General features: G+C 38.7%; 1 protein-coding gene across 6 annotated transcripts in view; it reads right to left on the reverse strand.

Moving 5' to 3' along the window:
- The window catches only part of LOC109032298 (ras-specific guanine nucleotide-releasing factor 1), a 71,073-nt gene extending 56,075 nt beyond the window's left edge, over window positions 1–14,998 (reverse strand). For 3 of the 6 annotated variants that reach the window (XM_019044388.2, XM_019044382.2, XM_019044366.2), the window contains exon 1: window positions 14,471–14,998. The gene's annotated coding sequence lies outside the window, so the exon portion shown is untranslated. The remainder of the gene's footprint in view (window positions 1–14,470) is intronic. The other 3 variants (XM_019044401.2, XM_019044374.2, XM_019044393.2) reach the window with 1 other exon arrangement.
- Window positions 14,999–15,527: the final 529 nt, after the last annotated feature.

The raw sequence follows: 15,527 nt of genomic DNA on the forward strand, positions 1-15,527 counted from the left end.
TAAAAGCTCCCCTATTCTGACGTGTTAAGGAAGACTGCCGTATGAACATTCGAGAGTTGCCGAATTTCCTGCGATAAAATATTCATTTTTGAGGAAAGTTATGAATATTTTTCTTTTAAATTTTCAGAATCTTTAGGTAAAATTGGACGTATTTCTATCAAACGGACCTAAGCGCCATAGGGTGAGGAAGGTAGAGGGGGGCTTAGATTGGCGGCGGAATCGGGCGTCCGGCTTATTCCGTCCTATACTTGCAATGCTTTTCCATGGCGCTTAGGTCCGTTTGACAGATAGCGCTATCCGGGATTCTAAATTTCTTAAAAGGAACTCAAATTGGCGCCTAGTTCCGTTTGATAGAAATACGTCCAATTGTGAACTAAATCATCCGAAAAATTGGGGATTAAATATTCATAAATATACCAGGAAATTTGCGTTTTATGAAAGGAAATTTGGCAACGCCTGAAGGTTCATACGGCGTTTTTCTTTAGCATGGTAGCATTGCCAAGATACCGATGTAGGGTCTCTCTTTGTCCCTGCATACTCTCACCGACATATTATCTTAATCGCTCTGATTTTTTTCCCGGTGCTCCATGAGGACTCCCTTCATTTAGCTGACTTTTAAGGGCGCGATTTTATGATAAACCTTCATCCCCCCCCCCCCTAGCGGTTCCGACGGAGCTCTCGGGGTTGAAAACCCTCGGATTTAAAAGCACGCACTTCGGTCACGCTCCGAGGGGCCTTGGAACTCACGCAACTCTCAAGTGGACGCTATTAAGCAGAACAGATGATCTACGATACGTTTGTGAAAAAAACGCGTGTCTACTAGCATACTATAATGAAGTGTTCGATGTTTTTCTCAAAATACCATTTGAGATAGATCCTTTTTGCTTCATGGCGTGCCTTGTTTAAACTAACCTGTGGATTCCTGACTGCACAGATTACTGTTTGCGGACGTTCGTTCTCTCTTCAAGGCTACATGTGGTGGTACGAAATCATAATTTCGGAGGACTTTACTGATATTATTAATTATAAAATATTCAAATTAATTTTTTTTAAAGCGTATGTAAATATTTGTATTATCTAATGTAAGCAAAGTTCTCTGATGACGGAGAGTGATGACGTCGCTTGGACTTAGGTGCTTTTTTTTTAAACTACCGGGTGGGCTCTGCCCTAAATTGATATGACTGCAATTCGTCATTCCTGACTCCACAAGCATATCGACGGAGAATAATGGCAAAAAAAAAAAAAAAAAAAAAAAAAAAAAAAAAAAAACAACAACAGAAAGAAACATGTTATATTTTGGAGGAAATTGAGTTTGAAATATTTTCAAGCTTAGCCAGCCGCACTTAGTCAGGGGAGGAGATCCATTTTCATGTCAACAATTATATTCTAGTTTTTTGGGCATCCAGAAGTCTATGTATTAATCTTGCCAGCTTTTCGGAGTATCTCTAATTTAATTCGGAGAGAGGCTGCTAAACTTGAGGTATTTGGGAGATTGGGAATGGTATATGCTCTATTAACTATTGGTGTTTTAAGCTTTATTGTTTGGGGACATCATATATTAAGCGTCGGAATAGATGTAGATACTCCTGTAAAAATTTAAAATCAACGAATTCATATTCGCTTCTATAACGTTAAAACCTCCTAAAGCCATAAGAACCACATCAGTTAATGAGGCCTTAACTTTTAAATAACGATCATGAAGTGACTGTCAGACTCCAAATAACTTTTTTTCGGTGTGAGCTACTTGACTTGGTTTTTTTTTGTAAAACTCCGGTCCACCTGCTTTCCTTATATGGTTTGATTGGGCTTTTCTTTCACTCGGTAAATAGGAGCCATCGGCCTGCAGACATTGAATAATAAATCATAATTTTCGTACAAAATCTAATTCTCTTGTCACTAAAAAATTCCCCATTAATCAATAAAGTAATAATCTACCAGATACAGGTAAACGTAAGATGAGTTGCTTGATAAAGTAAAAGTACTCTTATCGACTCATTTTCTAGTTCAAAATTCGTGCAAAACACTTGAATATGATCAATATTTTTGAAATCAAAAAGTATGGCAGAGAACGACGTTATTCAATTTCATAAATCAAATTCAGTTCGAATTTCTTCCTGGCGAAAGGATCAAAATCAACTTAGTGATGATAGTAACCTACGGTAAACTCATTGTTCGAAGAATGACTGAGCTGTACATTTTACAAAACGTTACATCCTCATTTGATGCAAGTATCCTGTAAACTCGCTCATGGCCAGATTTAGGGGGTGGCCACATGGGCCGCGGCCCATGGCGGCAGAAGGGAGCGGCAAATTTTGCCATTTTTTTAAATGTAGGTATAAAAAAATATCGGATTCAGAAAAAAATTACAAGAGAAAAAAGGCGACAAAATCTCCACTTCCTGAGAATATAGAAATTTCTAATTTTGTCGTGTTTCGGTGATATAAGAGACAGCACGTTTAATTAGTCGAGTAAAGAGAGGAACCTAACACGCAATTTGGCCTGGAACGGCGCGGCGCTGAGAGCACTGCTGACGAGGACTTGAGATGAAAAGGAGAAGCCCTCGACGCGGCGGTCGGCATGTAAAACATATTAGCGCCTACAAGACTGCATAAATACTTCACGCATTGCGCCAAACACAGCGCGGTCAGCGCAGCGGCGGCTGCACCGGTCAGCGTGAGACGCATAGCGCCTACAAGACTGGAGGAATGCTTCACGCATTGCGCCAAACACAGTGCGGTCAGATTGTTCTTTCATTATTTTTTCGTTCATTTCTTATAAATGGAAAGCTCTGTATACACAGAGATAGGTTAACGGAACTAAACTTTCGCGCAAAGTTTCGTGATCTTTTGCTAGTAATGTTGACAGGGCTTCGCCAAAAATGTGTCCAACGCGAGTAAACGCGTCTAATGCACCCCTCCCCGCTGAACGTTCACTTGATGGTTTTTATTGATGTTTCAAAACGAATGAGAAGGGGCGGCAAAATACAGGCGGCCAATGGGCGGCAAGTAGGTAAATCCGGCCCTGAACTTGTTGGAAAAGCAGCATACCGAAAAAAACATCATGTTATGGCGCGTTTTGATATTGATTTAAGCAGATTTTGATATTTGATGCACAGAAACTTAGGATTGAAGTGCTCGAAAAATGCTATCCCTTCACTGAGAAAAAAAAAATTAGTTACGAGTACTGGACTCTAGTTTAAAAGAATTAATGGTATTATTCGGCCAGGTAACTGGAGTTTTTGGTCGTACAATCTAAACTTCGTTTCAAATCTCTAAGTCAGGTATCTCTGAAGTCTCCGGTGAAGAAATGCGAGCTACAGATGCTGAGCAAAAACTTCAGCTACCTGTGGGCTGATTTATTGAAATTAATAGAAAAAACAAAGAGGACAAAGCGCAATTTGAGCGAACCCATTGGTTCAAAAGGGTGGCTCTTATAGACTAAGGAAGGAAATGATGAGCTGACCATAGGGTCTCTCGTAGCTTGCCATTTTAGTCTATTACATTTTAATGCCAATTTGGCTGGTTTTCATAGATCATGGTAAAAAGATTGAAAAAATAATAGAGCTACAAGCGCAAAAATAAATTAAACAAATTATATTTCTAACTACATAGAGATGATAAATAATAAAAAAACTTACGGGAAACAAAACAAAACAGACGTTTCGACCGCGAACAGCTGCGGTCTTCTTCAGAGCAAGTGGAAACATTTTACAAAAAAGAAATTTAAAAGACATATAAAAACGACAAAACTAATAGTTGCTAATGCTAATAATTTTGTAGTTTTCATATATAATTTAATTTTTTTTTTTTTTTTGTTTCCACTTGCACTAAATCAGACGCGACAGTTGTTGGCGGTCAAAACGTCTGTTTTGTTTTGTTTCCTGTAAGTTGTTTATTATTTATCATCTCTATGTAGTTTGAAATATTATTTGTTTAATTTATTTTTGGCTTGTAGCTCTATTATTCTTTCAATCTTTTTACCTTAGTCTATTACTTTACCTCTTTTGTCCATTAGAATCACTTGCCTCCAAAAGGATGATCGCTCCATCTTCTCTTTGTCTTCTTTGTCCATCACTTTGCCTATCAATTTCAAGAATCAGCCCCCAGACTCAAAAACTTTGGTGCTTCGGGTAATTTGAAGGATTTTTTTCCTCAATGTTCACTCACGCGGTGTGAAGGTGCCGCAAGAGGCCGTTATGCGGCTCTGCGTTGCCGTTTAAGATTGATCCCATGTTCTCTATGTCCTCATTTAAGAAACTTGCTTGAGTGTGGTAAGTACAGTGCAAGTAACTGCAGTAACTTTGTTAAAGGTCCTTTAGAGCGCGAGTAGCTCTGGATGCACCGAGAAAAAACCATGGTTATAATTACCATATTAGTGATGTTCAATAGGCACTCTTAATTAGTAGTGGCCATAACGAATAATAGTGATATTTTTTACTGGAGCAATAGTAATTTTACAAGTATGCGGTAGTAAAATTACCATATAATGGTAAAAATATCTTTATTATTGGTTATGTCAACTACCGCAATTAAGAGTTCATAATGAACACCACTAATATGGTAATTATAATCATCATTTTTTCTCAGTGTGGGTGTTCACATAAAGTTCCGAAGAGGTACCGTAGGACCGCACCGTAGCGCTGCCGTACTAAGGAAAAACGCCGTATAAGCCTTCAGGCCGAATTTTCTCTAATAAAACACGAATCCCCTGGTAAACTTATGAGTATTTTCCTCACAATTTTTTAGATGATTTTATTCGCAATTTCACCTATATTTCCTGAAAATTTCAAGGAAATATATTCATAACTTTCCTCGAAAGTACAAATTTTATCGAAGCAAATTTGGCAACTCTCGAATGCTCATACGGCGTTCTTCCTTACCACGATAGAGCGGTACTGGGATTCATGACGCAACATTGCCAGAAAGATACTCGCATCCTACGCACGTGTGCAACTATAAAAAAAAAAAAAAAAAAAAAAAAAAAAAAAAAGTGCCTAAGACATGTCATTGTACTGTAAAAGATGAATTGAAGGCGCTTTGTCATTTTGGATCCTCTAACAAATATTACAGCACGTCGCCGCGCTGAGCCGCGGCGCAAGTGAAGCGATGAGTGCCCGGCAAGTCAAAACGCCTTCAATCCGAGCGTATGCAACACGGACATCCATGGAGCTCGAATAGTTGCATCCAGGCGTTATTATTAAATTCTATCAGAGTTCGTCGCTTGCGATACTAACCAGGGTGCTTTGCTTGTTCCTTTTCCACATCAACTTAATTCCAGAGTTACCAACAGTGCCGAAGTTAATTTTTACTAATATTCATCGAGACGTTGTCAGTTTTCCGCAAAATAAACCGAAAAAAGAAAGTCGCTGAAGTAACATCCCAGATGTTAAATATCTGCGCGACAACACTTGAATGTTGATATTAGCGCTACTGTTGTTAATTCGACGTAGCTAGGATGTTACTTTAACAGCTGGAGTATTCATAACAACATTCAAAAGTAGTCGCACAGATTTTTAACATCCGAGACGTTACTTCAGCAACTTTTTTTTTTGGTACTTCCATTGTTAGAATGCATTCATTACAACTTTGCCCTCCTGTAATATAGGGTGTGGCAAATCCCTTCCATTACTGCCTCAAATTTGAGACCTTTTTTGAGCTTGGGAGTGAATTTCGAGAAAACCAGTGGCACCATCTCCATCGTAATCCCCGTAAAATTTTACATGAGTAAGAGTATTTAAACCATGGATCTCTAACAAATGCAAGAGCTCTATTAGGGCCCATTTTCCATACGCCATGCCACCCATATTATCTAGTAAAAAGGTATCACTGAACAGTCCCTGTAACAAACTTTCGTTAAGACGATCGTGATCACCGTTTTTCCCTGCACAAGTTGTTGACTTGTGTAGTTCTCAACTCGTCGGTCTCTAGAGCTTTCAGTGTTTCCTCTCCACTTGAAAGTTACAGAAACGAGCAGATGAGTTCAACGACACAGCTATTTTTGCTTCAATGCGATACATTTGTGGATAAGATGCGAATTTTTTGCACTAGTGGGAGACTATCAGATACAGCGATTTAACTAAATAGTATCTACGAATTATTAAAAAAGCCGAGCGAACATGAATCTAACACTCTCCATAAATTGACCAAGGTTCTGCAGAGATTAGCCAATCCGTTTGTTGGAACTGGAAGGAAACAGCTTGAAGTATTATTCTTCCGTGACACTCAAAGTTAAAGATAAAGTTTAATTTGACTTTTTGTTTCACGGTCCAAATGTTTTTTCTCGGCGTTTAATTCGTGACAGAAAAAAAAGAAGTTATAAGTTTAGTGCAAACTTCTACGGACTCACTACTTTGCAGAATATAGCTTGGTTTCTTTCCGTTTAGTTCGGTCCAAGTAAAATACATTTTAAAACTTTGTACTTTAGTCCTTCTACTAACTTTTATTATTTTTTGTAAAAGTTAATTTTTCAGAGCTAGGTCGTTTTCAAATTCAACGATTAGATGGCATACGAGCTCATGAAATAATTTTCTTGCAAAAGTGGGTTTATTTTATGCGTACCTGTCATGCAATAATGCAGTATTTTGGTGAGTAGAAGTTCTGAAGAGCCAAAAGTCGTTTATAAATTACGTTCACAACCATTGAGGAGGGATCCCAAAATTGCCTGCCGAACGTTTTAAGAAAAAGGGGAGATAGATAGAAGGATTTGACTTGAGGGAGGAGAGCAGCGAAGAAAAATCGGGAAAAATGCCTGGCGTAATTTATGGATGGCTCCTTCTTTAAAATCGGATAAAATCTGACATAGCCTATAATGGAATCGATACGGATATCGTAAGTATACAACTTGATGGATGTGACTCATTCAACACTCTTCAATCTTGAATTGTATGAATGGCTTACTTGTACGCAAAATGATGACTGCTGATTAATTTTTCCCTCTGACACTTAAATGGTTTAAGTTTTTCTTTTGTTTCCAAAGAACATCGACGGATCTGTAATTGAGGAATTGTTCGGTCAAAGAAGACGTCGTTTAGGGCTTGCAATCCTACTGCACTTGTTGTGCAACTTGGTTCTTAAGGTACGTATGACTTATCCAAGAACTCTGAAATGCATTTTTCTAAAATAAGCTCTGAATTTGTTCAAATATTTCTGTGAAAATAATTTGGCTGAAAATTGATTTAATATCGAGGTAGGTAAGAATGCACAATCTTCCTGCCTCCATTCCTTGCATGGGATCCGAAGTTTAGGTCATAAGGATCTCTGAAGTTTTTCGAATCGTGCATTCAAAAACTTGAGGACCAGCTGCCGAAGTTTGGATCAAAAATATGAAGTATTTGCTGCTTTGGTTGACTTCACAGAAGTTTGAACCGAAGCACCGGAGTATTGCAGATGTGTGGCCCGAACTTTGGCAGGTTGACATCCAGTTTACGGATGCATAATCTGAAAACTTCAGAGATCCATGACCTGAACTTTGATGTGACCTAAGCTTTAGCTTTATTGCGACTTCATTGCTTTACACTGTAACAAAAAGATAAATAAAAACTATGCGACAGTTTAATGTAATGTTTTCTAAAGTTACAAATGAAGACGGTGCAATACAACTTTTTAAACTGCAATAAAAAAGTTTAAAAAACTAAATAAATGATTGGCTGTCGGTATTTTCTTCAAGAATACTTTGAATTACCAACAAAAATATTTCTTCTTAGTATGAAGTTAAGCCTTGCTCCATACATTTGCATGCATAGGTGATCGGTGCAGGATCTTAACAATATTTTATCTAAAGCCTCAGATTTGAAACAATTTGTGACCTTTAGGTTGTTCCAAGACTTTTCTGAGAATGGCTACTCAGAAATTTAAACAAAAAAAGGACGATTCAAATTGAAGCGCTGCGTGCAGAGAGCATCTGTTGGTTATGGTGTTTCAAAATCTTCGCTGGCGTTTCAACCATTATAATTTCAGCAAATTGTATGAAATTTTTTGTAACTTTTACTGAATTTCCTTCATGATTTTACAATGCTGAAAACGTCAGAAATTTCCTTGAATAGTTTCCTTTCCAAAATATATCAGTGAAGATTCTGAGACACCGCAACCAAGAATTGCCCTTTCTGAGCCTAACACCTCAACTGAGCAGCCAAAACCCTTCAATTTTAAGACCCTACAGAAGTTGCGCCGAGTCACATCAAGTTTGAAGCAGAAAACGGATTTGAAGTTGCATTCCTCCATGAGACTCAATGCTAAAAACAAAATTTGATTACTACTTTCATGTTCGAAGTATTTTTCTCGATCCTGAATTTTCGACGGGAGAATCTTTACGACTCAAAACCGCACTCCCAACTAATTTTTCCCCGCAAAGCGACTCGGTGCTTTCCCGTCGAACTCTGTCGAAATAATCTTCCGAGTTTCGGAGGATTCCCCACAAAACGGGATCCCTCGCAATATCTCAAGTCATATCGCCGTAGGCGTCGGGTTTGTCCGGGTGAGACTGCGCTAAATTCAATTGAATCCGAAAAGTCGAATCTTCGCCGCACAGTGGATCGAGTCGATAGGAGAGGTCGAATATAGAATTCGGAAACTTTAAAAACGTTTAACTCCGTCTATACAAAACTTTGAAGTTCAAAAAGTGGCTCCATTGGTTTCTTCGTGAAATTTTCCTCTGTGAGCAACCCCTAAAATTTAAAATGTGACGAAATGCACATCAAAGTCTGCAGGTCTAGTAAACAATTTCATGTCCGACCCCTCTGATTGACTCCATCCACTGCGCGCCGTTGAAGTCATAGCGACGGTAACTTGTACAAACGCTCGTTTTGTTTCGACGCCGCGGCACGGAGGGGAGAGGGGGGGGTGAGTCGGGGGACCACGGAGAAAATTTATCTCGGGGGAAATCAAGCACTGACAAACTTTAAGGAGCAGTGGCGTGGAGTGCTCTGCGATATGTCGATTGATTTGCCATTTAAACCTATGGAAAAGGATCGATGAACAGGGTGTTCGCAACGAACACCTCAATGATCGATTCTTTACCATAGTTTCGAACGGGGAAATATCGATAATCGATCGTTCACGCCTCGCCACTTTAAGGAGAGACTTTCTCACGCGGGAACCGGAGTTGTGAAGAATACAGACTCGAGGATTCTATAGTTAATTAAAAATTGATTGTCCTTCATCCGTGTACGTCGTGTCATAAATTAAGGGCTGGTTCTGGACCCGGCTTCGCGCTTCTCCGATCGACAGGGATGATAAGCGCCCTCCGCTGCCCCCGCCAAACACCCCCCCCCCCACCTCGCCGAAAATTCACGGCATCGCGGGCATGAATCACCCCTCCAGACTAAGTATAAGTGAAATGCCCTAATAGCACACTGAGAGAAAATACCACAACTCCGCCGTCCACGACAAAAATACCCTTAATGGACCACCAGACAAGGTACAAATTATAGGATTCTGATACATGTTTCTTAACAAAAATTTTACGCAGAACACGATTCGTGCAACGAAAATGACTGAAACCAACTCCTGATGAAAATATTAACGTTTTTATTTCACATTGGTTACAAGGAATTTGAACTGCCCGCTCACAAGAAACTAAAAGATCTACGTGAGTCAAATCGCGCACTACAACGGTTTCAGCAATCTTCTCGATCGAGCAATGTTCATTTCCCACCATGTGTTGTTCAAACAATAAGTAATTTGTTATAGCTGAGCCAAAGTGTCAAGATTGAGGTTGCCAGATTTTTTTTATCGCAGACACTGTCATGATAACCGTTTAGCGCGCGATGTGAATCACGTATAGAGTATTGAGTTTTCATGAGCGGGTGGTTTGAATTGACGCATCAAGAATTATTGAATATCTTCGTAAGGAGTTGATTTCGGTAATTTTCGTTGTGCGCATCGTGTTCTACGTGAAATTTGGTCAAGAAACATGTATCAGAATGCTGTAATTCGTACCTTGTCTAGTGGTCCATTGGATGTATTTCTGCCAAACAGAACTATGTGCACTAAGACATGAGCCCTGAGTCTCATAAGATTATATGCCTAACAGGGCTCAAGTCATAATGCACATAATTCCGTTTGACAGAGATAGGTCCAATTCATCCAAGAATTTACATTCATATTCTGCTCTCTTACGAAAAAAACCGACATTCATTCTGCTCCTTTTTCTCAGTAGCATGCCACAGATAATCAAAAATTTTAGAGAATGAATAATCGTTAGTTTTTATGTAATAAAACATTTTTAAGGATAAAACTAAAAAAAATCTGTGATGGAGTTACAACGTTTTTGCTTTAAACGACAGAACCAACAAGTTCGGTTCATGTGGAAAGTGGAGCTATAAATACCCAAACCATCGGTTGATTCTAGAGGCTCCTAGTTTTTTCATTATTTAGTGCACGAAATTCACTATACACGATACTGAGATCGGAAAAATATTTGGTTTGGTTTATGTTTCATTTCGTATACTATCCGAAAGTAGCACAAGAAAACAATTTTTTTCACAATGCAATCAATTTTGAAAATTGGTCCTAATAGACCTCTTGACAAGGTATGAACCAAACCACAACGCTACACGTTTTCTTTTTCAAACCCCACATGGAAAACAAATCACACAACAGGCAGTCTGAAAATTAACTCAGGATGTGTTTTTTATCAACGATTGCTGAATGGCAAAAATACAGAAGACGTCATTTGGATTACATTTTGCAATAAGGAACCACTATCTCTAGCTCCTCCATAAAAGCACCTTTCTGTCCAAGGAAACCAATGTCATATATGTTGTTTCTAAAACGAGCCAGAAATAATGGTTCCTTAGTGCAAAATGTAATCCATTTGTATGATCGAGCTTCCATTTGATTTCTCTTTAAAAGACATGTTAATATCTCGTCTGGAAGTAGATTTCAAAACTTTCCGTCGTATACATTGTTTTCTATGAACGATTTTGAAAGGAAAACATGTGACGTTGCTTTCTACTTCACATCTTGTCTAATGGTCTATTGAACTTCGATCATGAATACCTCAAAAACGAAAAGTTGTATTGATCTCCAGTTTTTGCGAACATACTTACCCTGGTAAAAATTGGCGATAGGAGCTGCGTTTCAAAATACCATAGGAGTTCTTATAGCCGACTAAAGATGGCTATTGAGAATCATATAGCTGACTGTAGAAAGCTGAGCAAATCATATAGCCGGGCTATACGAAGCTATAAAAAAGTAAACAGTCGGGCTATAGCTCCTATCGCCGGGCTTTACACTTTATCGCCATTGGCTATACGTGGCTATAAGCAATTGTGTAGAAATTCATATGCTTTGGAAATCATTAAGTTTGATGCGGAACTACCTTAATATTTACAAAACACACATTATATTTTCCTTTAAAACATATTTTTTTCATCAATTAAAATGAGAATAGTCCATACCGAGTGAGCAAACATTTCAAAATCATGAGTTGAAAAACGCTGACTCCGCGAGATTAAACATTAGAGCCTAACACAAAGCGGAGCGGCGACGCACTGGCGCCTACAAACCTAACAGGAATACTTCACGCATTGCGCAACGCGTGAAGTATCCCTGTTAGGTTTGTAGGCGCCAATGCGCGTTTTGCGCTGGCTGCCCGCCTCGTCTCGCCTCGCCGCAGCTTGCCACGGCGTCTGAAGCAACTATTTCACACCAGAGGTATTGCACAGTATCATAAGAAATTGAAGGCGCTCCAACATATTAAGAATGACAGGCATCCTTCAAAAGTACGGAGCTTTCCTCGCAAAATAAATCAAGATACTACGGCACAAAACGAGAGCGGTAGTCCAAAAACTAACTAAGCCCTAGTATCCGTAATTAGTAAAGTTTAGCATAAACTTTATCGTCTGGCTGTTGCTTAATCGCCATCGACTATAAAAGGCTATACGAAATTGTACAGCCGACTTTAGGTCTATAGTATTTTGGAACACACATTCTACTGCCAATTTTTACCAGGGTATTAACGATATTAACTTATTGATTTAATATTTTATCTACTTTAATAAAACTAATTCCACTGGTTTTGTTATATTACTGTCATTTTTTCTATTTCAATATTCTTCTTCGTTATGGTTACTTCAATAGTTTTTGGTGGTCTGGTGGGGCTAAATAATTGTGTTATTTAAAAAATAATAGATTATTCTTCTATAGTTAATATTTGTTGAATTATTTACAGATGAAGAAGCCTCTCGTCCCTTTTTAACGGATCTAATCCTCTTTTTAACGGTGGATCACAAAAAGGTGAAGGATTGTCTTTTGAAAATCTCAAGTTGCCCCTCCCGCTGCGGCCCGGTTAAAATATCAACTTCTTGCCACGATGAATTATGGTCCAAATTGAAACTTTTTATCTCTATTCGTCCAAAAGTTACAGTCAAACACTTTGCAGTAACTTTTGGCCCTCCCTGTATAATGTAACACACATAAATCAGGGGACGAGAAGGACCTCACACGAAAGGTTCCTAAATTGAGAAATCTGAGCCTCTCTGGAAAAAGAGTGACGATTGAAAATGGTTCGCCTCGAAAATGAAGACATTCTAACCTCCTGGCGCGTAGTGGATCGAGTCAATACGAGAGGCCGGACAAGATTTGGAAACTTTAAACGCTTATAACTCCGTTTATACAAGACTTTGAGGTTCTAAGAGTGGTTTTATTGATTTCCTCGTAAAATTGTCTTCTAAAATCACCCCTTGAAATTCAAAATTTGAAATTTAATTGGTTAAAAATTTCATGTCCGACCTCTCTAATTGACTCGATCCACTGTACGGCGGTACGTATCTGAGGCAGGCCAATTTTCACGCATTACGAATGGGGATGAAGTCAAAAAGCCACGAAAAAAGGCAACATGATTGATGAGGGACCCTTGTCCAGTCGCCGAGCGAAATTCTGGTCGCGCTCTTTCGCTTCACGCCACAAGTGTCAACCCCTTCCCCTGAAATACGATGTTTGTTTCAACCCTTTTCATTTGTCAGGCCAGTGAGCAGAGAGTCTAATAAGAAATACTCGCCCCACTGAAAGTTTGAACCAATCTGAGCTCCATGATTTCGTCGAAAGATACAGAGTAAGAATTCGACTGTCAAAACTAATTATTCTTTGCAAAAATGTCACACAGATTATGTCGAAATCGAAGCGAATATCGAAAACTTCGACTCGTTGATTTAAAACAATTTAAGAACTCTCTAAAAAAGACTCATGTAAGAGTAACTGGACCGCGTTCAGCAAAAAGGAACCAAGCCAACTCAGCTATTCTCAAAAACTGAGCAATTTAATTGTTTGGAAGAGAACGTTTGTACGGATTTCTTTGAAAATCTCAAGGAATTTGCTTCTTAGTGTGCTGAAAATTCACTAAAATTTGCACGAGATTCCGTTAAATTGTTGTCATGTGAAAAATTAATTAAATTTGGCAATAGATGATGTGGCTTGGTTCCTTTCTGTTTAACGTGGTTCAATTAGCGTGCTCCGTTAAAATTTGCCCATTTACACTTTCCGCTTGGGGAAAGTTAAAATCAACGCAAGTCTATTCGATCACTGAAAACAATCTGATCTGTTTGGCGAATAATTTTTATATTTTTTACGTACAATTTCTATCTTATTTTATACAATCAACTGATGAACTTTTCAAACACAATATCAGCACATTAAAAGGTTTTTCTTTGTAAGTCGTCCTAAAATCAGTCCGTCAAGGTAGAGCTTTTTCGGAAGCAGGCTTCTCTTTATCTTTTTTTTGGATTCCAGCCACCCAAAAAGAAACTATATAGTACGGAAAAGACGATTCATTGTTTAGACTAATCAAACTGTTAAAAATCAACATTTATCGAAAAAAGAAAACCAAAATTTGTATGGATGAGAGACTGCGCATGAAATGATTGAATGTTTATTGAACCTGATATATGCGCAACATTATATGAATGACTCTTAATTTTGAGAAATGCAGAAATTAAACACATTTTTGGTCGCAATCTTTCAGTAAGAGCGAATTTTTCATGATAATTCATGCAATAAAAATTGAAAAGCCTTATTTTTACACCTGATGAGCAGTCAAAAAAGAAATCCCATGGAGAAAATACGAGGAACCTAAATATCTGAATGTATTAAAAAAAGTTCATAACTATCTCTCCAATAGGCAAGAGTACAGCCTATCATCAAATCAATTTTAATCCTCCTCCTTAACCTCCTCCTAAATTTAAAATACAAATACAGACCTGTTCCAGTATCTTTGTCCAGTGCTAACCAATTTGTATGAATATATAATGAAAAAAAAAGTCCTCTGCGATTATGCACAAAATAATGGTAGCATCATCATACATCAGCAATACAATTTTGATTACACCAAAACTTTTATCAAGACTTTCACTTTTTTCTTTTTTTCGTCATCCTGACGAGTACCTACAAGCTCGAAATAGCCACCTGGGATCAACAATATTTAAAATAATAAAAAAAATCTCCGAATTAAAAAAGAGGTATCGAGCTGAGTTTACCTCGTTGTTTGGCGCAGCATATCCGCATTATTGAACGGTGCTCAGGTTGAAAACATAAATAAAACGAATCCTCAGAGAACGAACTTAACAAAGGAAGATCACTGACGATGGCGCTTTGATAAAAGGAGTTCGAAAACGATAAGGAAAAGCGCGGGTCACGGGGTTTCGCGAGGATAATCAATTAAAGCACAAGACACTGCGACGGACCGAGGGAGCGAGCCCAGACAGATCGGAGCCCGGAATTGACTTATCACGAAGCACGGGGCATTCAACAAGTTTCAAAAGTTGCGCGGCCGACGGATAGGCGGATAGGCGGATAGGCGGATAGGCGGATAAGCGTCCTGCGAGGGCGGCTGGAATCGGATATCACTGAGAGTCACAGGGCGAAATAGTGGAAGGACCGCATGGGGGAAGGCCCTCGTGCGAAATACTATGATCGCTATAAACAGCGTAAGCTCGGAAAGCTACAGGTTTATCTTGAACTTCCAAGGGTAAGTGACGTTATTGTCGTATCTGCCCGCTCATTGGTCGATAACCTCCCTTCCTCTTTGTCTAACAAGTTACCGAGTTTGCCACCTGTTTTACGCTTCGCGCTGCCGCACCGTGGGCCGGCTCCGCCCGACTCCGGACAAAAGCAGGAGCCAATCCATTAAAAAGGACTGCTGAATCAGCTGATTATTTCCAAGAATTATTTTTTCATAGTTCTGAATTGAAGCAGAAAGTATTCGAAGTATTAATTAGGGGACTTTATTCTACTTTGGAGAAGAAAAAAATAATTACTTATTATTTACATCTTGGGGAAATCAATGAATAGAGTGCTGAATCGTCGGATTGAAGGGGCTCTTTTTTGTAATTTTTTTGGCCTCTATTCATTTAATGATGGATTAGAAATCTACAGCCATTTAAAGACAGGTGTGATTACAAAGAGAAAAGAGAGTAGAAGAAGTATGGAAGTTTTTTTTTTTTTTTTTTTTTTTTTTTCGTTTTTTTGTATGTATGCTAAGGGTATTTTAGGGAAAGAGGGGCTCTTGCAAAAAGGAAGCTGGGGCACATCGTT

This window comes from Bemisia tabaci, chromosome 5 (genome assembly GCF_918797505.1).
Source record: "Bemisia tabaci chromosome 5, PGI_BMITA_v3".
Lineage (NCBI taxonomy): Eukaryota > Metazoa > Arthropoda > Insecta > Hemiptera > Aleyrodidae > Bemisia > Bemisia tabaci.